Raw genomic sequence first — 24,363 nt, 5'->3', positions numbered from 1 at the left:
TCAATGTCCTTTTTTGATGACAGCATATACTGGGTTTGCCCTCATTTACCACTAAACCCATATTATTCGCTTATCCGATTAATTGGATGGACTTTTGGAAGATTGTGCCTCTAGTTTTGACGGTTAATTTTTGCACAGTTCTTTCAAGAAGGATGTTGAAGAAGCCTTGTCTAAAACCTTCTTTTGACATCAAATGCATCGGTGAGATCTTTTCCGAACTTGATAGAGCAGCATTCATTCTCCATCGTCATTCTGCACAAACGGATGATTTTGACAGGGATGCCAAAACTAGACATTGCTCTGTAGAGCTCTTCCTTATGGATGCTGTCATACGCGGCTTTAAAATCGATAAAGAGATGGTGGGTATCGGTTTGAAGCTCCTAAGTTTTTTCTAAGATCTACCATACTGTTAATATTTGGTCGATTAACTCAAAAAGTTATTCAGGATTATTATAAGATGGGCGTTCAATTGATATGTCCCGTCAATTTAATTGTCCAAATATGCAAACAACTGGTTTGAGCAAACCAGAAGTGAAAACATCAGTGCATGCTCGTAAAGCCCTAACTGCAAAAAATATTCTGCTATTCGCTATAGTGTGACTGAAATCCGTCCACCTCAACTCGTCTTTGTGCCAACAAATTGCACCTCTCACGTTCGACATTGATGAATATTATGCATAAAGACTTGCATTTACACGCTTACAAAGTGCAACTGACTTAAAAACTATAGCGTCTTTACCATTTCAAGCGTCGCGTCGTCAATGGTCTTGGTGGTGTAAAAAAATGGTAAAAGTCGCTATGTTATGTTATGGAGGTATTATCGGATCGTATTTTTTACAGAATAAGGCCGGTCAGCCAGTTATTGTAAATGGTGTTCCTTAACGTGAAATGATAACGAACTTTTGATACCCCGAATTGGAAGATATAAATATGGACGATACCTGCTTTAACGGGACGGTGCCACATGCAACACAGTTCACGAAACAATGGCACTTTTACACAACGAATTTAATGGCAGAGTTTTCTAACGTGACAATAATACGCCAAGATCATGTCATTTTACACCGTTCTACTTCTTTCTTTGGGTTTAAAAAAAAAATATAGGTATACGTCGATTAGCCAACAACAATTCAAGAGCTAAAAGATGGGATAATTCGGCATATTCATTTCAAAGAACCTCAAATATGCCTTAGCCTCATCGACAATTTGAACCATGAGGTGTGCCGCCGAGGTAGCAGAGGCCATTTTACCAACATTTTGTCCCATACTTAATTGAACTATACTAATATTATAACATAAAAATAAATGTTAATAATTTACATAATAATTTTGTGCTTTATTCAAAATCAACATCGCTCCTTAAAATTTAACCTCCCTTTACATACCCTTGAGATTTTTTTACACTCCAATAGAGGTAGTTTTGTTAACTGACTTATCCATGCTACCAAAAATGAGCGCAACACAAAATTCGCTTATAAATTGAAAAAATTGGGATCAACGTCAATCTTATTTTTTGGGTACAATTTCGAAGCGTTGTTTGGGTCATTTATTGCAAATTCATGAAGACGTGTCAAACCAAAATAAAAGTACATAGTTTGACAGATGACAAAATTACCGCCAACTAAAATAGTGTTGTCAATTTTAAGTTATATACCTCTAAGAAAACCACCGTTAAAGAGTTATAAAAAAACTGCAGACAAAGAATCGATGTCAAAAATGCTCCTGACAAATTGATAATTTGTCCATAAAAATAATCCTATTTTTTTTGATAATCTGAAAACAACTTTTAAAAATTTTAAATTTAAATTTACTTCAGGTTCGACAAGCTTTTGCTCATGCATATACTCAAGTAATGCTGGTCAAACGTCCAAAATATGTGTGTACAGACTTTTTTTTTTTTTATAATATGCAGGCACTCAAGGGGTTATTAGTACCCTTTATATGTTTATATTTAAACACAGTGCGAGCATTAGGAAAATAGGGAAGGATTACAAAGGAGATACCGGTGCACATTGGTCTTAAAGTTCTGAACATCAAAATGGGAGGGAAAAACAGAGTTGGCTAAAGCATTCCATATTCTCGATGTGCGATTTAAGAAAGAATCTCTATACTTGACAGTACGCCCGAAATTGAGCTCAAGGGTAAACTGATGAGCATTCCTGGAAGTGCGAGTATTACGGCTGAATTGTTTAAGGGGTGGAATGCAACTGGATAGTTCAACAGAACATTGTTTGTAAAAATATCGATAAAACAACGAAATTCATGAAACATTGCGGCGGTGTTCTAGCGATGTAAATGTTTCAATTATAGTTCTATCGCCTATCATTTTTAAAGCCCTTTTTTCTATTCTATCCAAGAGATTTAAACTTGTTTTGGGGGCACCTGCCCAGATATGCGAATTATATTCAAGCTTTGGACGGATGAAGGCTTTGTAAATTACAGCCAGATCAGAAGGGGTGAAAAATTTCTTGCACCGTCGGAGAAATCCTAAGCACCTGGCAGCATTTTTGGCAATATCAAATATATGATCGTTCCATAAAAGGTGATCTGTGATACACATACCAAGTACTGACAGTTGATTAGTTTCTTGGATGCAAGTGCCACTCATAGATAGTGGCATCGGGGGTATGTTACGCTTTAACGACAGGAGACAGCATTGAGTTTTCGAAGCATTAAATTCTACACGGTTTTTGATTCCCCATTGTAAAATGCTGTCAAGATCAGAATTTAATGAGCTTATCATACGCTGCCGTTGAAGTTCCACATCCGAAATCTCCGTATTCTCAGAAATATAAACTGTCGTACCCACATACCTCGTTTTTGTTGTCAAAACTCTGAGAATTTAATTATTATGATTTTTATTACTTCACAATTATTATACATATATCGTACAAAAATACAAAATGGAAGGAAAGCAATGCAATGCCTTTTTGATTGCTAGGTGAAAAAAATGGTGAGATCTATTTATATTTAATTCCCTTGCTGAGACAATTCTCAGAAATCTTAAAAATATGAGCTGACCAGAATAAAACGCATTTATCAAACATGTTGGAGAATGTTAGCCCCCTTATTGTTCCACCAGTTTCTCAAATTCAACCAACGCAACGTCTCAAATAAATCAATAGGTTTTTTTTTTACGTCAGAACTCTGAAGTTTAAGTCCTCAGAGCATGCTTTACCGCTTCTGAAAAAACCGTTCTGAACATTCAGATTTCGTTCTGAAATGCATTGGTATTTGATTCCTTAACAATTTACTTATCAAAACATTTGCTTCTTCCAATAGTTTTACGAATTTTATTAATTTTCCCTCATTTCACACGCTTGGCATTTGTTGGTTTTAGCACTTTACTCACAACACTGGTCTTTTTCTTTGATCACGCTCTAAACACTTAGAAACCGTCCTCTAAACAAAAAAATGTCACAATTTTGATGATCTAATTATCTGAATAGTAAAATTAAACGAAATTTTGAGTTTGGCAGATCAGGATCTGTTTAAATAAACGACGATGTTGGTGGATACAAAAGCTCAGAATAGAACGCGCCCATTGCCAAACAAACAAAATACGAATACATACACAATAGTGGACCCCATGCCCATTCATTGATTTATCTCTTTATCTGGTTGATATTTGGTTTTGACTCGAAGTTTGTGTGAAATGTTTCATTTTCTGTAGTGACCTTAATTTCGTAAATAATTCTTAATTTGTTTTAAGTTATTTAATTATATTATGTGGAATATTATTTGTTTCTAAACTTGTTTTTTTTTCGCTTTATCATCATCGGATAAGGGCGCAATGTAATGTGTAAGTATGATTGAATTTAAGTTATTTTTGTAATATCATTTTTTTGTATTAAACTTTTATATTCAACAAAACGTTGTTAAACAAATTTAAGTAAGATTTATTAATAATTACAACAATGTATGCAACTATATAGAGCCTCGATTAATTCTTTGTTTTACTGAGTCGTATCCAGGAGTTGGTTTGTTCAAGAAAATAGTTTGTATGGGCATCTGACGAACGATTTGTCAATATCCAATTTGGAACACGAGCAGTCTCTCTGCAGGACTAATCGTGTTTCGAATATTTAAGAAATTAGATGTAATAATACCCTTTATTTAAAAATTTAAAAATCGTAACTTATAATCCATAACTAATGTACGTAAATGTTAATATTTTGATTATTCCACAAGACACAAATGATGAGCTGAAAATTCGGATTTGAAATTTTTGCTTGAGAATGCTAGAAAGTTTTTGAATTAACTCTTTACGAATTTCAGCCTTTTGAATTTAGAATTAGAGCAATTAGTTGTGGGGTGTTGTTGCTAGGGTGACTGCCTCTCTTTTAGCATCCAAAAGCTTAACTTGAAAGTCTTGATTCGATAGACTTTAAACAACTATTCCTGTGAGTAAGAAAAGGGCAAACTTACGTTAACCTTTTCGAGTCAAAATTATATTTTTTAAGGGCACATGTATTTTCTCCTCAAAGGAACAAAAAAGAGTAAGGTGTGCCGCTTTAACCTATCAGAACTCCAACTTAATATAACACTAATTTGTTTGTTTGAAGTCAATTCCCATAACCTTTAGCCTGCTATTGCTATTGAAATTTATTTCATCAATGAGGAAGGCTAAGTTGAATTTATTACTCAAACAATTTAGAGCGCTGCACCCCCTGTTGTGTGTGTGTTGCAATTTTGCAACATAGGTACGCATAATTTTGAATTGAAAACATTTTTGTTTTTCAACAATTTTAATCAAAATGTATAGACCCTCTTAACACAGAACACAAACTAAGACGACGACGAGGAAGAGAACGATGTATGGACAACACCGTCGACCCTTTTCCGGAACTATTTCACAGGTATTTTGTATCGACGGCCAAGTACTGTGGACTAATTGTATTTAATAGATGACAACAAAATATTCAAATAGTTGACAATAAAGTCGGTAAAACTGTTAAAAGTCTTTAGAAATTATTTCAAACTTGGCTCAAATTTTAGAAAAAATTCGAATGACTTATTTTAAGCCAATTTTACAACTTAAACATCAGGAGTAAATGAGTCAGAATTAATGCCAAACAAATCCACTGTATGGCGGTGAAGATCTTAACTCTTCCTTTAAACCTTGATTGTGGCTCTTTGGCATTTTTTATTACCACAATTATTATCATGCGCCGGTACAATGCAGTTCCCAGTTTATGATCATTTGTGCGGTGGTCTGGTCCTGGTGTGGCACATCAATCAGAAGTAGAATCATCTCTTCTTCTTGACGCGCAAGCGATAATCTTCATCTCTATATAAGTTGCGCGATTAGATAGAAGATTCCCAGGCTGATGGTTAACTGACTAAGCGCGCAACTATCATCGTCACTTCTCAATCTAGAAGTTGCTTGTCCATGTCGTGTGTCCAGTTGTAGACCAGAACGCAAATTTGTGATCGATTTGAAAGTTGATCTGATTGAATATGCGATTGCTGGGACTTAAGCAGTAATAAAGAAAGCTTATCTCTGGATCAGTGAGATCAGCGGGTGAGTGAGAGATTCTCTAGAGAGATCTGCTCCTGTAGTAACCCTCATTTAAATTCTAAATTTTATTTGGTATGTCTGGAGACAAATGCCAACTTTGTTGCCCCATTTGCCCCAACATAATACAACTTGATTTGTGTCCAGCTCCAGATCCAGCTTGAGCTCCAAACCCAGAGCAATGATCATGATATCTGAGTCTCTTTGTTGTTGTTCTGCAGGATAGTAGATACTCGTAGAGTTGGAAGTTATAGTTTGTTCAATATTTAAGATTCAGGAAGGAATGGCACACGGACATATTGCCAGTCGTCCAGGCCATCAGGCTAGGCCATGCCAGTTTTTGAAGGCGCGAGTCAGGTTTTGTGTTGTATTTTGTTTTGTTTGTGATGCGAATCGCGGAAGGAACTTCATACTGCAGAGACAGAAGGTAGATATGGCGGCGCGGCGGCAACTTCTGTGATTGTTATGATTGTGATGCAATGTGCAATGAATGTGTCAATGGCTTTGACGTGATCAATTGTACAGATCGTGAGTGGTGAGTTGTAACGTAAGTGAATGGTGATGTTGTAATATGTGGTCGCTTATGATGCGATTTAGATCGAGGAAGCTCATTCCATCATCAGGATTCCATATAAAGATGGCATATTTTTATTTTGTTTTTATGTATCTTATAGGAAATGTGGAATTGCATTCAGTGCCTATTCACAATAGACATCTAGCTGATCTGGTTTATTTTTTGTCGTTTGATGATGGCTTGATGGCAGATCTGTGATCTTGATATGATTTTTTCTTTGTCGTTTGAATAAACGGTACATTTAATTTAAAATGAATTGATATTGGACAAAAAAAAATATTAAGTTGAGATGGCAAGATGGATGCATCGTGAAACATCAATTTGATTTTTCGAACTGACACAAGGCTCTGGTTTTACTTGATCATTAGATTCAAAGTTATTGAGCTATTGAATGTTTCTGTTTTGATATCTCAAAGTGATTTGGTTTTAAGTGTGGGATAGTGAATTCCTCACCCCACAGATCTAAAGTCCCAATTCACAAACCAAATATCTTTACTATACCTATTTTGGATTTTGTAAGATTTTGATATTTTGATAAGGGCAAAAAGTCCAAAAAATTACAAAATTAAGAAGTTTAAAAAAGCAATTTTGATTTTTGCAACGCTTGTTGTGACAACTCGCTTAAGCTTTGTGTTTTATGTCACTGTCTTCAGTTTAGTCTATAACTTAAGCATGAATAGTCTTACAAACGCAAACCTTTGAAAAACATTAAGTTTTAGAATTATAATACTTGCTTTGTTGAGAAAGTTAAAGGACAATATCGCAGCTGTGTTAGTAATGAGTGTGAGTTATCGATTCGAGAAGATGGCGGACATTGTGTTCAGCGAACAAGCTCAATTCTAGTTAAATGGATACGTGAAGCAAAACTGCCGTATTAGAAGTGAAGAACCGTCAGAAACATTGCAAAAGCTATCAATGTAGACGGAAAAACTCACTGTTTGGTGCGGTATATGAGTTGACGGAATCATTGGGAAGTATTTCTTCAAAGATAATAATATCAACATTACTGTGAATGGTGAGCGCTACCGTGCGACCATAACAAACTTTTTTTTATCAAAATAGAAGAACTGGCCTTGTAAGATATTTTAACATTAAAGAATTTATTCGAGAGATACTGCCGAAATGTCAGAAAGAGTTTGCCCAGATTATTTTATGTTAGATCTTTAAAAAAAATCGCTCGTTCCAACAACAACTTTCAGCTTCTTTGCTATGTGACCAATTTTCTTAATTAAAATCCCAGAAATTCTGCTCCTTGTGGTTGGTTCTGTTTATTAACTTTGAATTTGTGTGTTTTCTACTTGTGAATTGGAACTTTTAAAATTTTGATCGCTTAATTTTAATTAAGTGATTTTTTAATTCGGAATGGGACTTTAAATTTTTAAATATGTATCTGTTTCTTAAATTGATGGTATTAGTTACTAACTTAAGCTGGCGCTACAGTCCAGGGCGGACCTGGGCCTCAAACAACATGCGTCTCCAGCCAGCTCGGTACCTAGCTAGCTGTCTCTAGTTTCGCACGCCAAGTTGGTTGAGGTCTTTATCTATCTGAGTGTGCCACCTTAGTCGCGGTCTTCCTCTACTGCGCCGTCTCTCGGGATTGGATTCGAAGACCTTACGGGCTGGAGCGTTGATGTCCATTCGCTCACCATGACCCAGCCATCTAAGCCGTTGGACTTTAATTTTGTACAGTCCGTACAGTTCTCCTCCATTCTCCATCTATGCGAACGGGACCAAAAATCACCCGAAGAACTTTTCTCTCGAAGCATCTTAAGACGCTCTCATCTTTCTTTGACAGGTTCCAGGCCTCAGTGCCATAAATGAAAACCGGGATGATGAGTGTCTTAAAGATGGTGATTTTAGATGCCCGAGAGAGAACTTTTCTACTCAACTGCCTTCTTAGTCGAAAGAAGCAGCGATTTACAACAGTTATTCTTCGTTTAGTTTCAGCGCTGGTATCGTTGTCTGTGTTTATAGCGGTGCTTAGGTAGACAAAGTCCTTAAATTCCTCGAAGTTATAGCTGTCCATGATTTGGTTTTTTTCCAAGACTTGGTCTTGCCCTCATTGACTACTAAACCCATCTTCTTCGCTGCCGTCGTAATGCTCAAAAAAGCTCCACTGACATCTGCGTATCCGATTAACTGGATGGACGTTTGGAAGATTGACGGTTAATTTTTGACCAGTTCTTTCCAGAACGATGTTCGGTGCATCGGTGAGATCTTTTCCGAACTTGATAGAGCAGCGTGCATTCTCGATCGTCATTCTGCACAAACAGATAAGTTTGACAGGGGTGCCAAAACTAGAAATTGCTGTGTAGAGCTCTTCCCTATGGATGCTGTCCTATGCGGCTTTAAAATCGATAAAGAGATGGTGGGTATCGATTTGAAGTTCCTGGGTTTTTTCTAAGATCTGCTGTAGTGTGAATATTTGGTCGATAGTGGACTTTCCTGGTCTAAAGCCACACTGATAAGGACCTATAAGGTTGTTGAAGAACGGCTTCAACCACTCACATAATACGCAGAAGGGATCTTATATGAAGCCTAAGTTGAGTGGTTCTATCACCCTTAATTTGGAGAAGTGGACTTTCCATATTCTCAACATAGACTGCGGTTCTACTACGATGTTCCCCTGATCGTCTTTACAGGCTTCGGTTCGTGGCTGGTACCTAGTAGAAGTGTCGTGCGTCGATCGCAATATAGTCAATCTGGTTGCAAGTTGATTGATCAGAAGATTTCCATGTCCCCTTGTGGATATTAAGCTGTGTGAACTGGGAACTAGCTACGAGAACGTCTCGCCCCGTAGCGAAATCGATCAGCCTGAATCCGTTGTCGGAGGTGGTGTCGTGCAGGCTGTGTCCCCCGATTATGCCACCAAAGATGTCTTCTCTTCCTATCTTGGCATTAAAATCTCCTAAGACAATTTTAATGTCATAGCCAGGGCACTGCTCATATGTCTTGTCCAAGAGCTCGAAGAATATATCTTTGGTGTCTTCATCTTTCTCCTCTGTTGGGGCATGCGCGCATATTAGGCTTATGTTGCCGAATTTATCCTTGATGCAGATTGTCGTGATGCGCTAGCTCACACTGAACAAATCCATACCCAAATAGACGCTGTCTTTGTTCTCGGTAGCAGTCGCCGTTGCATACATCGAATTCTTTTTGTTTGCGTTTGCCCAGTCCATCCCGTCGCACTTCTTGGATGGCGGTAATATCTGCCTTGCTTCACGTGGTCTATTAAGAGACCTAACATTCCACGTACAGATCCGAGGTTCGTTGTCCTTATTTCGTTTGCTTGTGTTGTCAACAGTATCCGAGGCTTGTTGTAGCTTTGGAACTAATGTATTTTTTACGTGATCAGGAAGTCACCCCGACGCCACGTCACAACCCCTTACCTGGAGGGCCAGATACTTAGTATAACTCCAAGGACGGGGAGCCGGATGGTCATAGAAGCCCTATAAGGTGTCCCTAAGTAGTTCAATCTTACTGGAACTGTAGACGCCACAGTTGATTCCATCTCGAGAATTCATCCGTTGCCGTCTAGATAAGGATAGGTGCCTTAGTGGTAACACCTCTTCCCCCCCCCCCTCTCTCGTTTGCTGCCCCCAATACCCTTCCACTGGGGTTAGAACCCGATCTCTCCAGTTGAAGTGCTAAGCACCCGATGTTCACCGCGGGGAGGTGAGAGTAGGAGTTGATAAACAGAGGTGGGTTTTGATAAAAACCTGTGGACACTTGTGTCCTCTTCAATGCACATGTCTACCATTTGAACATTGATAATATTATAAAATAAAATAACTAAGAATCTTACAAACATTTGAACAAAACATTATTTTCCTGACAAAGTCATAAACATTTGATTTCTCATAAAATTGAATGATGGTAAAGTAATAACTCTTTGGTATTCCTTTTAATCTAATAAAAGCTCCATAAATGTTTATAACATATTTATACATAGAAGTATCATTCACAAAATCAATCGGAATTCTCATTAAAAATCGATGCGTTTGACAAACATCTTTCCTCAGCTCCGCGCAAGACCATTCAGCTTAGGATTCAAGGCAATATCCTGCTGTGGGAATAGAATCATCACTGCAGGCTATAATTTTAGTAGGAACATCACACAGAACTCCTTTAAAAAACCTAATAGCTTCTACTTCTGCCTTTCTCTAACGTATCTTGCCACACAGCTCTTAAGCGTGACTAATTAGAGTGCAGAATCACACACATAGTATCCCAAGTCAACTCTGGTGGTTAAACTTGGAAGTTGGGCATCATAAGGCAAGAAGTGTGGTGCTCAACAGCTTTAGCTAACATCCAATAATTGCCTCCATGGAAGCACTTGAGTATCTCGACTCTAAGTCTCTGGTCGCATTCTGCGTCATCTCCAGCTGGGCGAATTAAAAAGATGCAAGTAATAATCGCGAGCTGCACCTAGATGCACCTATGTGTCATCCGACATCTATTGCCGCATTCACTGTGCTGATGGTTTGGTGCTATTTCCCGCTGATGCTCTCGAGAGGATTAAACACTATTAAAGTCTTTTTCTTTGAATAAACCTATTTCAATAATTGAAACATGAGCTGAAGCTGATGCAGGATTAGAACATCATGCTTAGGCTTTTGTTTTCTATCCTCCAGCCATACACACTTTTATTACCTTCCACTGTTCCTTGTAACTTAGAGAATAGAACAGTTTTTGTGCAATTAGCGGGTCTTGATATATTTATGTGTCTTTGGATTGAGATCACATAGAGAAACAAAAGCACTGCGCTGCACTGTCCGTAGTAAAGCACTGTGGAAAGGCACATTTAATGCAACTTGATGGAACTTAATTGAATGCAGGTGTTTTCTTTGAAGATAGTTCGAAAGGACATTTCGATTTTAAAATTAAAATTTACAATGTAAACATTTGATTTCTTTTGGCGTTAAAAGAGTTCAATGTGTATGTGAATTGTGAAGTGAGTAACCAATTGTGTCTAAATGTGTCTAAAATGTAAGATTTATTATTGTCCCTTAATAACCATTTTTGCTTTGATGATTTATTTACTTGTTTTTGTTGTTTTGAAGAATATGAAGCATGAGTAATCCCCTCTTTTCACCCCAAATTAAATGCATGATTTCTATAAAGCAAAACAAGTACATATACATATATATAAAAAGCGTCTGTGGATGAAATAATACAACGCAATCTTTGTAAAACCTCTAAAGTTTCTGACATTACTAAAGAACTTGCTGAATGTTTCTCAACACAAGCAACGAAGATTGTACACTTTTGTAATGTTAAAACATCAAGACAGCCTTGTCAATAACTTCCTCAATCAATATATGAAGAAGAAGCTGATGAAATCGACATTTATAATATACTTCGAAATCTGAATCCTAATAAAAGCCCAGGTGCTGACGGAATTATGGGATGCGACATTAAACTCAATACTAACACCATTGATTCAGCAAATTTCCGAAAATTTGGAATACTTCAGTTATCCGTCCCATTTATAAGGAAGGACAAAAAGGTGAAATTCACAACTAAAGGCCAATTTCAATCTTGCCCGCTGTTAAAAAATGTCTTTAAAAAGTTGTTGTAAGACGACTAAACAAGTTTATTTAAAAAACTGCCTGCTGCAATCCAATCAATATGGTTTTCAAAAAGGTAAAAGTACGGAAAGACTTCTTGGCGAATTCTATAATACTGTTAACGTGAGACTCAATAAAAACCATCACATATTGGCATTTGACACGTTGAGTCACAATAAACTTTTGGATGTCCTTTACACAATTGGCATTAGTGGAACTCTATGAAAATGGATGAAGAGCTATCTCATAGGAAGAACATTTAGTGATATGTAAGAACAGGATAAAGAAGAAGAAGGCAAAGAACAAGAACAACAAAATATACAAGAAAGAAAAAGATGTCTCAAAAGAGAATAAAAAAGAAAATATGCAAGAAGAGGGCAAAGAACAAGAACAAGAAGAAAAGAAAGAAGAGGAGCAAGCAAAAGAACCCCCTACACCGACCAAAAAAAACACAAACTAAAAAGAATCCAAGTCCCAAAAAAAAAATCACAACTAACATAATTGTTTGATAAACTTCAAGATAAAAAAAGATAAGACTCTCTTCTGCAAGGAGGAGGATTCTGTGGGCTTTTCTAGTTCCAATGCATTGCTCAATTTGATATTTGCAGATATCTTAGAGGGTCGAGAATTATCGGAGGACATGGTGAACGAAGTTTTCGAGCGATACAAGCTGTTACTGGAGACTTGTGGCGATCCAGATGTTTGATTAAATTCACCTTCAGGATCCCAGGGAGCAACCATCACAATACAAATAAAGCTCTGTTATTGTGTTATTAAACTTCGTTAAACATTTAGAGTTAAGGTTGGAAGTTCGCATGGAGTAAAGAAAGAAAATGCAAACATGGTGTACCACAAGGGTCAAAACTCCTACGGATTTTTAAGAAAAGCACAGCTTTTGCGTATGCAGACGATATAGCTATTGTTGTCAGACACATGTATCTTGAAACCGCGATTTCTACGATGCAACAGGAGTTTGTTGAAGTCACTCGTTGGTGCCACGGCTCAACGCAACCAAAACGAAAACTATACACATTCGTGCACAAAACAAACAAAAAGAAACAGTCAACATTTTTCTTTCAAAATTTTAAAAGTACGACCTTGAAAAAGTGATGCCATTGAATCAGTTCAATAAATCAAATACCTTGGAGTTACTTAGCTTTATTTCATCTGCAAAGAAATTCAACAAAAGATGTTCAAAAACGATTAAGTATTCACTTGTTGAATCTTGATTAAGGTATGGAGTATTAGCTCGGGGAAATGCCAGGTAGACGCATACAGATAAACTTGTTAATTTACAGGGAAGAATTGCAAACTGGGTTAATAAAAACCACTTTAAAGTTCTTGAATGTGGAAAATATATTTAGGATGTCAGCAGTTCTTGAAAATTACGACGATTTTAGATTCCAGCGACCTATTTCACATAGTGTAATCGCTAGAATACGAACACAAGGTCTACTTGAAATACCAATTATATACAACAACTACGAAAAACGACAACTTAACTATACGATACCATCAATTAGGAACCAACTTCCTACAAATCTTAAAAAAATTCTCAGCTTTAAAAAACTTAAAACAAAATTCAATGTTTCTAATTAAATTAAGTTTTAAACACCATGCACTGATAAAAGTAAATTACAAATTTGTAATGTATCCTTTTCTTAAATTTTATATATATTTTTTTTAATTAATATAAAACTGTTTAATATTAAAATCCAATCAATTAAAATACTTTGTAACTTCAACCACCTTACAGATAAGCAAATGCTTCGTGGGTAACACAACTATTATTGTTAAACTTTTGAAATATGATCAAATAAAAATCTATATCTAAATCTAAAACTAAATCTAAATCTAAATCTAAATCTAAATTTAAATTTTAAAAGCCTAAATCTTTGAAACGTAGACTGCTTCAGAAAATCTCTGAAGAAAGGATCTTAAGAATCATAGCGCCATCTTTATTTGAGTTAGTTAAACGAATAAGCGCAATAATGACTACAGATGAGGCTCATTTTTACCCTAAGTTTCAATTCGACAACATTCTGCTATCATCTTAAAGATTGTTTTAAGAAAAGTCTTCGAAAACTGTATGTTACGTCTGTGTATAGAAAATCAAGGTCTTCATCTGAATGACGTTCTTTAAAATTTCACCAGATTTCAAAATATTTGTAAAGGGTTTTTCAATAGTGACGGCTTGATTTCTTTCTCTCAAATATCTTTTTTAATAAGTCAATAAAAACAAATCAACATGACCAATTAAGGCGTCGATTACAAGCAAGTTAATTTTTAGTAAGGATTTTGAGCTGGAGGCGTCATCGGTTCGTACTTCTTCGAAAATGAAGCTGGCCAGGCCATTACCGTCAAAGGCGATAGCTATAATTCGATGATCGCCAACTTAAATTGGATGATAATGACACCGAAGACATATGGTTTCAATGTAACGCCACTACGAGCCACACAGCTTAAGACTCAGTCGATATTGTGTGCGAGTGGTTTCAAGGCTTCCATTTAAACGATATTATATTTTAAACCGAATGTCATTGATAGGGGTCTCAAATAATTCAATTTTAAAATCAACCCACGTTTAATGGAAAACCCTTTAATTAAGAGTGTTCTTTAAAAAAATAGACAACATTTCTATTCGTTTTATTGTCTAAAAAATAAAATGTTTTATTTATTATAAGAGCGTCTGATCTTTATGAAATGAAAAGACCTTCTGGCACTCATTTCAAAACATGCAAATAGATGCCTCTAAGACCATTAAGTCAATATTTTATGGATTAAATGTATTTTTTTTAAATGCAACTTGCTTGCTCAAAAATAATCATGTTTACTCTCTGCATTTGTTAAAAAGAAAAACAAATAAAAGGACACTCCTGATGTGTAGACTACCTTGCATAATACTTCACTTAAACACCAAACCACAACCGTCTCAAATAGAAGTTGTTGCAACGTGCATTAAGGGTGTTGCAAGAGAAATCTTTCGAAATCTATTTTGTTTTATTTGCTGATGAAGATCAATAGAAAACGTTTAGTGTCTGGAAAGTGTGCGCTCTAAGTCTGTCATCGATCGTTCTGTCAATATTGACAGAAGTGATCTTGAACAAATGAGATATATGCGTGAACTAAACGTGTGCTTGTGCTTATGCCTGTGCCAAGCGTGGCTTAAGTGTATATTACATCAATTGACATACACATACGGTACGCGCTACTGGATACGGAATCGGGTCAGTTTAAATGTCAATAGATGAGCGTGCGCCGCCGCGCCGCCGCCGCGAAGCACTGACATTTTGTCACAAGAAATTAATGTAATGTTTATACAAAAATGTTTAGGGTTGGGCAGAGTTATTTTGATGAAAAAGGCTCCCAACTTCAGTTTGATGGGAGTGTATTTCCAAATTGATCTTATTTCAGTTAAACATTGCCTTAACCTGTTATCAGTTTGGGTCTTAGCCTGACATAGTTTGAGTCATATTTTACCTAAAGATTCAGTTTTTATTCAGAGCAACCATCTTACTGACTGCTTAAACTTAGCCAGTACAATTTCAAAGGGCAGGTTCAGACAAAAAAAGAAACTTCATTTGCAATGAACTTTCGGATGTCAACAATTTTTAATTTGGAACCCTACTTCGATAACCTTCATTTCATCGTTCAAAAAGTACCAATAACTTTAACGTTCACAACAAAAAAAACGCCTAAGGCAAGTACATCATCAAAATCAAATCAAATGGGGTGGCGCAACAGTCCGTTGTGAACCAGGGCCTAGTGACTTACAACTCTCAACCATTCCAAGTACATCATAAGTTGTGTTAAATTTAGTTTAAGAGTTGACCCCAAAAAACGTATTTATTAACAAGTTATATAAAAAAAAAGATCTGGAGGTGCAGAAAAAAGATTCTCTGGTCGACAAAGTTATCTTACTGGCATTGAAATTGCACTATTCTAATGGGTTTTGGCGGTCTCAATTCAAATACGGCTTAAATTAATAAATCACGTCAGGTTTTTAAGATACCACTTTTTAAAATTCGGCATTTTGAGGATATCTAAATTTATGAAGAAGCTTTTTTCAATAAAAACCTTAATGGTTTTTCAAATCTGCAATTTTTTGTCTTCAATATTCAGTTGAAATATTTATATTATTTCATATAATATTCGAAAAAACTTCAAAAGTTGTTAGATTTCACCTGCCTTACAAAAATCTAAAATTAACTCTGAACCATTTATGCTAAAATGGTTAAAAACTGAAAAAGGCGAAACGTTTCGAAAATTGTTATTGTAAGTTCAAGTAACCTGTGAATGAACCTGAAATGTATTATAAAATATAATAATAATTTTGAAAATTGATACTTTTACAACCTGACCAAATAGTTAAAATTAGAGTTTGGACTCGAAACAAGCACTAAAAATTAAGTCCAAAACGTATTTTCGATGAGCCAACTCGAATCCCTGACGTTGCAGGTTAATCCGCCAACACTCTAGACTTGTTTCTTAACTCTAAACCTAATAAATACACAATTAGTGTATTACCGCCTCTAGGCATATCAGACCATTGTATCGTATCTGAAAAATACTCATGTCGAAAAAACCCAGTTAAAGAAAAAACTCCTATGAGAACCGTTTGGCAATATGAGAAAGCCAACTGGGTCGGTCTCAATGAATTCTACAGGAACTTTAACTGGTCACTATGCTTCCTCGATAGTGACGTTAATTCCAGCACAGAAATGGTAACAAATTTAATTCCTTGTGGAATGAGAAATTTTATCCCGAATAGAGTGAAATCTATCAAACCCAAAGAGAACACATGGTTTGATTCGAGCTGTAAAGAGGTTATTAGGTTCAGAGATGTAAGTTTCCGTTGTTATAAGGCCAACCTGACTGAGGAAAACCGGAATAAGTTTAAACAAGCTAGAAAGACGTGTAATGGTCATATTCGACGAACCAAATTTTTGTATGATCAGAAATTAAGGCAAAAAATACTATAAGAAGGTAGTAAAAATTTCTGGTCATTTGTAAAAAACGTACGAAACACCACGTCATCCTCGGTTCCAACGCTCGTTCACAATGACACTCCCTATGTAAGCTCGATTGATAAAGCCTGTCCTATTGTACAGGTCTCTTCCCGAGTGGATAGAAAACTGCATTTGTCCAGCCTGTCCCTAAAAAAAGCGAATCCTCCTCTCCCTCAAACTATCGTCCAATTGCACTTGCGTCCCTTCTTTTTAAGATCATGGAAACTCTGATTAATTTTCAGTTTAAGAAATATCTTGAAGAACGGAAGCTTTTTAATGACCGACAGTATGGCTTTCGTAGCAATAGGTCCACTGGTGATCTCATGGTTCATCTCACCGAACAGTTGAACAAATCTTTTCATCGTTTTGGAGAAACTAAGATTATTGCACTTGATATTTCAAAAGCATTTGATAGAGTTAAGCACAAAGCTCTCTTATCGAAAATGCGTGCTTTTGGTATTGATGAATCTCTTCTTCGTTGGATTAGAAATTACCTTTCTAACCGTTCAATACAAAATGTATTTGATGATTTCAAGTCTTTAATTCATAAAATAAACGCTGGTGTCCCCCAGGGCTCCGTTTTGTCTCCGACTCTCTTCCATATATTCATAAACGATCTTTTGTCTGTCACTTCTAATCCATTAAACTGTTTCGCCGACGACAGTACCCTCAGTTTTTTATGTTCGTTTCTAGATTTACATCCTTGTCCTCGGATGTGGAATTTCAACGGCAGCGTATGATAAGCTCATTAAATTCTGATATTGACACCATTGTCCAATGGGGAATCAAAAACCGTGTAGAACTTAATGTTTCGAAAACTCAATGCTGTCTCCTGTCGTTAAAGCGTAACCCACCCCCGATGCCGCTATCCATGAGCGGTACTTGCATTCAGAAAACAAATCAACTTTCAGTACTCGGTATGAATATCACTGATCACATATTCGATACCGCCAAAAATGCTGCCAGCTGCTTATGATTTCTCCGACGATGCAAGAAACTTTTCACCCCTTCTGATCTGGCTTTAATCTACAAAGCTTTTATCCGTCCAAAGCTTGAATATAATTCACTTATCTGGTCAGGTGCCACCAAAACAAGTTTAAATCTCTTGGATAGAATTCAGAAAAGGGCTTTAAAAATGATAGACAGAACTATTATCGAAATATTTACATCGCTAGAACACCGTCGCAATGTTTCATGCCTTTCGTTGTCTTATAGATATTTTTACAAACAATGTTCTGTTGGATTAGCCAGTTGCATTCCACCGCACTTAAACAATTCAGCCGTAATGCTCATCAATTTACCGTTGAGCTCAATTTTGGGCTAACAATCAAGTATAGAGATTCTTTCTTAAATCGCACATCGAGAATGTGGAATGCTTTGGCCAAATCTGTTTTTCCCTCCCTTTTTGATGTTCAGAACTTTAAGACCAATGTGCACCGGTATCTCCTGTTAAATCCTTCCCTATTTTTCTAACGCTCGCACTGTGTTTAAATATAAACATATAAAGGGTATTAATAACCCCTTGAGTGCTTGTGAATTAAATAAAAAAAAAACTATGAAAGTATCAAATTCAAGTTTTTCTAGAAACTTCATATAGATTCAAATAAAGACTTATAACTAATGAGAATTTCCAGAAACTAAGCAAGGTATGCTTTTAATCGTATCTAAAATATAAAGATTAATTCTTTTCAAAATCATCATACAATTTATTGTTAAAAGATATTTAGAGTTTTAACTTAAACTTAAAAACTCTGTTTATGGTTGTTTTTAGCATTTTTAAATGTATATATTTAAAATGCCTGATTTGAGAGAAAAATTAAAAGGTGAGATACGAATTTGGGACATCTTAATCCTTTAAAAATTATCCAGTGAAGACGAAGATGGTAAAAACGTAATACCCGTGTTTTATGTGAAAATGTATCAATAGTAGGATTTTACACGACTAACAAAAACAATATCCTTAGTATGAATACTACCGATAAAAGTTAAAGTAGAATCTTACTACTGTAATCTTATGTGATTTCGTTCTCAAATATTGGTACGTTTGATATTGCATTTGGATCTCGATGCTGTGTTCGTTGAGTAGTTGTGCATTGGGAATCATGTGTTATATATTGGCGAAGAAAAATCAATCTGTTACTGTTGATAATATTTAGTTTTGTTAATGCAAATAGACTAATTGGGCTTATTTTGCAAGAATAGAAAAGATAAGTAAGTTTTGCTATGATTCCACTAAGGTTTATCTCAATTTAGATAAAATAAATATTTTTGGTGTTTCCACAGCACAAGAAGATTTAAAAATGATTAAGTCTGACAGCAATTTCTAAAATGCAAATGGTGTTTCGATGTTTCTTATGAAGTGCAAGTGGGATAGTTTGATTCGTGTTAAACAAGGAAGGACTGAATAGTTCAGCACTATATAAGAATATGCTACCTACTCCATGTTCAATTTTTTTTTTTAATTTGATTAAAACAGAACTATATTTTTTGTACAAAAACATGCAAATAAACAGACCATTATGCATTATCTGTAATTTCAACTCCTCCACACAGGTTTTTCTTCGAATCCAATCCCCGACGGGAATCGAGTCAAATCAAGCTCATTTCAATTAGATTCAGTTCTATAATAAATTGAGACGGTCTCGCTTCAATACCACAAGTTAATGTAGTATTCTACAAAAAAGCCCCTTCTTGAAGTTTTTATTTTATGTAAAAGCTGCAATTGTTAAATGAACTATTTTTATAGAATCTCAATTTCCAGGTGTTTTCTTACCATTTCTTCTTGAAAATTGTAAAATTTTAGTTAGTTTTTTTTTTGCTGAAGTTAATTTTAACTTTTGATTTTCACAAAATTTTCTTCTGATTGTGTGTTTTTTTTTGTTTTAATTATTATTCTGACAGATCTTCTTTCAGTTGTACTTATTTTTAAATACAAAAATCTGGCTACTGCCGATGCGTTTTCTTGGGAATTTTCTACTAAACTATTTATAGAATGCCAAAACCATACTACGGGTGAAAAATGCGTCCCCAGTACAGTAATTTTTAAACATTTCATACTTCATTTCATGTATCTACGTGACATCTTGATTTACTTTGAGCAGAAGTCGAAAGGACCGAAGTTTTGGACTATATCAAAGTGGCGACAAAAGCGTCCAATGATGTTAAGAAAATGAACCAAGTCTAGTCAGTTGCAAAACATTAAGGCTGCCAACATTCGTTTTGAGACACTTTTACGTGTCTTAATCCAAAAACACAGAACTTTATTTTATTGGACAGAAACCCTTAAACTTTTTATGGTTTGACTTAAAAAGAAATATTTAACTGAAGGAAATACTTTTGTTTCTTATATAAGTTATAGACTTTTACAGCTTAGAGTGCATCTAAAAGTTTTTTTCACGGGGTTTTGAACTAAAGTCTTAAAGCGGTTGAAAATAAATAACACTTTGTCTCAAAGTTGCCTTAATTGGAAGGCAATTTTTTTCACTTGGTCAGGTACTAGAAACTTACCTCACCATGCCTTCAAGTCCCTTACATCGTCTGAACCTACCGAAAAAATATAATAAATATTTCTGTCATATTCCAAACTTATTTTGACTCAACACACGATAAGAGGTTTGATAACTTTCCATTTTGTTGTGCCTAATCAATTTACATCTCGCAATCAAAATGAATAAAAATCACATTCATCAATTATCAAGATGATTAATTAGCTAATTATATTGTTCCAAAAGCCTTCTCAAGCCTCAACATCTGAAGCAGTTATTCCATCAACAATATGTTATGTTTTATGTTTACCTACAGGTTTCGCATCGCATATCTATAGATCTTTTTTATATACCTCAAGGGTTCACATCGTCGTCGTCTTTGATGATGATAATGCACTTTCAATTTCAATTTCACTTTCTTCTTTTTCTGTTTTCATCTTTTGAAGTTGTTTATCTCACGAAGTTGTGCACCACCAATCCATAAAGAACTGGAGATATAATTTGAGTAATTTCATTTACAAATTACTTCCCAATAAATTTGAGAAGAAAACTTAAAACTAAGAAAATCTAATGAAAAAATATCCATACATAAATCTCTGCCACATGTTTCTATACATCAAACCCAAACCAAGCCTAACCGAACGAAAACAAGCCTCCTCCGGTGAGAATGAGGAAGTCTATGATATCAGTGATGCACTTTGCTCGTGCTGGTATGGTATGGCATGGTAGAAGTAAAAGCCGCAGCAGCAGTCAGCATACAAAACAATCGTGGCATTGTGGTTGCACATTGCATTGCATCGCATCCCATCGCATAGCAACGGATCGGATCGGAACTCTCTCAGGTGACAAAATTCCGCGATAAGATACTGCGAGATGCCAATATAGGAAGTTGCATCTGGCATTGTCAGGTATACGCACTGCAACTGCACTGGCACGGCATGGTGCGGCGTACTATGACACTGGCAGTTTCTTTGGCGGCAGCAGCGGTATAAATCAGTTCTTTAGAGTGCAGAGATAGTTTTTTTACACTTAGGCGGGGATCTCATCCTCATGGGTTACACAATGGGGCAACCTCTCAACTTTAAACGTAGGTATTGATTTTCTCATTGTCATTTGTGTCGACTTTCAGGTGTCAATATTCGCACACACGTAATTTGCATAGGAAGAGTTTTTAAGGTGTCGCAGTGACAGTAAGTAGGCATTTTAAATGACGTGCTGAAGCTAGGTATAAAGACAGCCTCCTCGTTTCAGAGCGGGAATTACCTTTCAAATATCACAATCATGACGGAAATGAACTTATTCATTGATTTTGAAATTTAGTCTACACTTGGTTTGAGGATCTACTATTTTAATCAGTTATTGTATAAAACTTGGTTCAGAAGTTGAAGCGTAAATCAAGATTGTATTGAGAACTTTTTGCTTAAATGGAAATGTAAGCTGGAACTTTTGTTAAGAAAGAAACTTCATTATGTCAGCAAAGCTAATGCTTCTAAAGATACATGGGCCAAGTCAAATAATCACCGCAAAAAATTAACCCTTAGCCACAAGGTATGACGACACTTTTTGACAAATTCGTACTTAAAGTGATTTGATTATGTACGTATCAGAAAAACTTGTTGAAGCTAAACTGCTTAGGCAAAATAGAGGAATGTCACATATAAAGGGTAATGTTTTAGCTATTATCTTTTTGGCAACACTGGTTTAAACAGCTGACATACCTTTCGTGTTTTGTTTCACTGTCAAACATCTTCAGTTTGGTCTGTAATATAAGCATGAATCGTCTTACAAACGAAAAAGGCTTGCAAATTATTGAATTTTATTATCAAAATGCGTGCTCTATTAAGAAAGTTCATCGCGCACTTCTTCCATTTAATTGTGTTCAGTGACGAACCTCATTTTTGACTCAATGGGTACGTAAATAAACAGAATTGTCGATTTTGCAGTGAATATCATCCAGAAGCATTGCAAGAGCTACCAATGGATCAAAAAATAAAGTGTCAGTTTGGTGAAGTTTATAGGCTGGTTGCATCATTGGACCGTACTTATTCAAAGATCATGCTAATCGTAACGTAACTGTAAATGGTGAGCGCTACCGTGAGATGATATCCAACTTTTATTTGGAAGAGTTTGACTTTCATGACATGTGGTTTCAACAAGACGGTGTCACATGCCACACAGTACGTGCAACAATGGACTTATTGAGAGGCGAGTTCGGTAAACATTTCACGTTCGGGACCGGTCGGTCATGTCTGTACAGACAAACCCGCTTCAATTGATGCTTTGAAAGCCAACATTGAAGCATTTATTCGTGAGATACCGGCAGATATGTTGGAAAGATTTTGCCTAAATTGGACTAAGCGGATGGACCATTTGAGACGCAGTTAAGGTCAACATTTGCACGAACATTAAATTATATGGACCGTACTATACATTTAAAAGGATCAACTAAATATTTAACATTGTTTACTTTATGTTTCGTTTGTAAGAAAAATTCAAAAATATTGTATGGAAAACATTTTGAACGGAAGTTCAACAAGGGCAAATAGATCTTATAAAGCTGGATTATGGATTCGCTTTCAAAAATTCATATAGATAACAAACATAATGGCTTATTTTGGTTACCTGGAATTTAGTACAAAAGAGTTAACAACAATAATAATGAAGTAAATATTAAAGCCCAAGATGTTCTTTATAAAAAGGATCTCCAAGGAAGCAGTAGCGGACTTGGCTGCTAGAATATCTATATACAACTTACTTAAGGTGGCGCTACAATCCTGTGTGAACTAGGGCCTCACCCAACAAACATCTCCATCTAGCTCGGTCCCTAGCTAGATGTCTCCAGTTTCGCGCTCCAAGTTGGGTGAGGTCACCTTCCACTTGTGCGCGCCACCTGATCCGCATTCTTCCTCTACTGCGCTGTCCTGTGGGTGCGGATTCGAAGACTTTCCGGGCCGGAGCATTGGTTTCCATGCGCTCTACGTGACCCAGCCATCTTAGTCGTTGGACTTTTACTCTTCTCGCTAAGCCTACGTCGCTGTACAGCCCGTACAGTTCGTCGTTCCATCTTCTCCTCCACTTCCCTTCGATGCATATGGGACCGTAGATCACACGAAGAACTTTTCTCTCGAAGCGACCCAAAGTGCTTTCATCCGCTTTTGTCATGGTCCATGCTTCTGCACCGTATAGCAGGACGGAGATGATAAGGCTCTTATATAGCAACACTTTGGTCCCTCGAGAGAGGACTTTACCACTCAATTGCTTTCTTAGTCCAAAGAAACAGCGGTTAGCAAGAGTTATTCTGCGTTTGATCTCAGCGCTGGTGTTGTTTTCTGCGTTTACAGCGGAGCCTAGGTAGACAAAGTCCTTGACTACCTCAAAGTTACGTCTGTCGATTGTGACGTTTTGACCAAAACGTCGGTGTTGTATGTCCTTTCTAGACGACAGCATGTACTTTGTTTTGCCCTCATTAACCGTTAAACCCATTTATGCCGCTTCTGCCTCAATACTCACAAAAGCCCCATTGACATCACGCTGAGTTCTTCCGATTATGTCAATGTTATCAGCATATGCCAGTAATTGGACAGACTTTTGAAAGATAGTGCCTCTAGTGTTGACGTGTGAGCTCTGCACTATTCTTTCAAGCACGATGTTAAAAAAATCGCTTGACAGCCCATCACCTTGTCTAAAGCCTTTTTTGACATCAAAAGGTTCTGTTAAGTTGTTTCCAACCTTTATGGAGCAGCGTGAATTCTCCATGGTCATCCTGCACAAATGGATGAGTTTGGCAGGGATGCCAAAACTAGACATGGCTCTATAGAGCTCGTCCCTGTAGATGCTGTCATATGCGGCCTTGAAATCGATGAAAAGATGGTGGGTGTCGATTTGGTGTTCTTGAGTTTTTTTCCAGGCCCATCCCTCCGCTAATTCTTCGGCCGCACGTGGTCTGTTAAGGGACCTAACATTCCACGTGCATAACCGAAGTTCGTTGTCCTTTATTCGTTTGCGTTGGTTGTCAACAGTAAATCCGTCCGTATCCGAGGCTTGTTGGTGCTTCGCAACTATGAAAGCTTTTACGTGGCCAGGAAGTCACCCCGACGCACAACCTCCAACCTGGAGGGCCAGATCCTAAGTATAACTCCAAGGATGGGGAGCCGGATAAAACCGCTCCTTACAGGCCTGGGCTTCGAGTAAGTCGAAGAAGCCCTAT

General features: G+C 36.5%; 1 long non-coding RNA gene across 1 annotated transcript in view; it reads left to right on the top strand.

Moving 5' to 3' along the window:
* Positions 1-3,670: 3,670 nt before the first annotated feature.
* LOC129942035 (uncharacterized) overlaps positions 3,671-24,363 on the top strand; it is a 30,468-nt gene continuing 9,775 nt past the window's right edge. Inside the window, exon 1 of the long non-coding RNA XR_008780964.1 lies at positions 3,671-3,802. This is a non-coding gene — a long non-coding RNA (uncharacterized LOC129942035). The remainder of the gene's footprint in view (positions 3,803-24,363) is intronic.

This window comes from Eupeodes corollae, chromosome 1, assembly GCF_945859685.1.
Source record: "Eupeodes corollae chromosome 1, idEupCoro1.1, whole genome shotgun sequence".
Classification (NCBI taxonomy): domain Eukaryota; kingdom Metazoa; phylum Arthropoda; class Insecta; order Diptera; family Syrphidae; genus Eupeodes; species Eupeodes corollae.
This window is presented reverse-complemented; position numbering and strand designations above follow the sequence as displayed.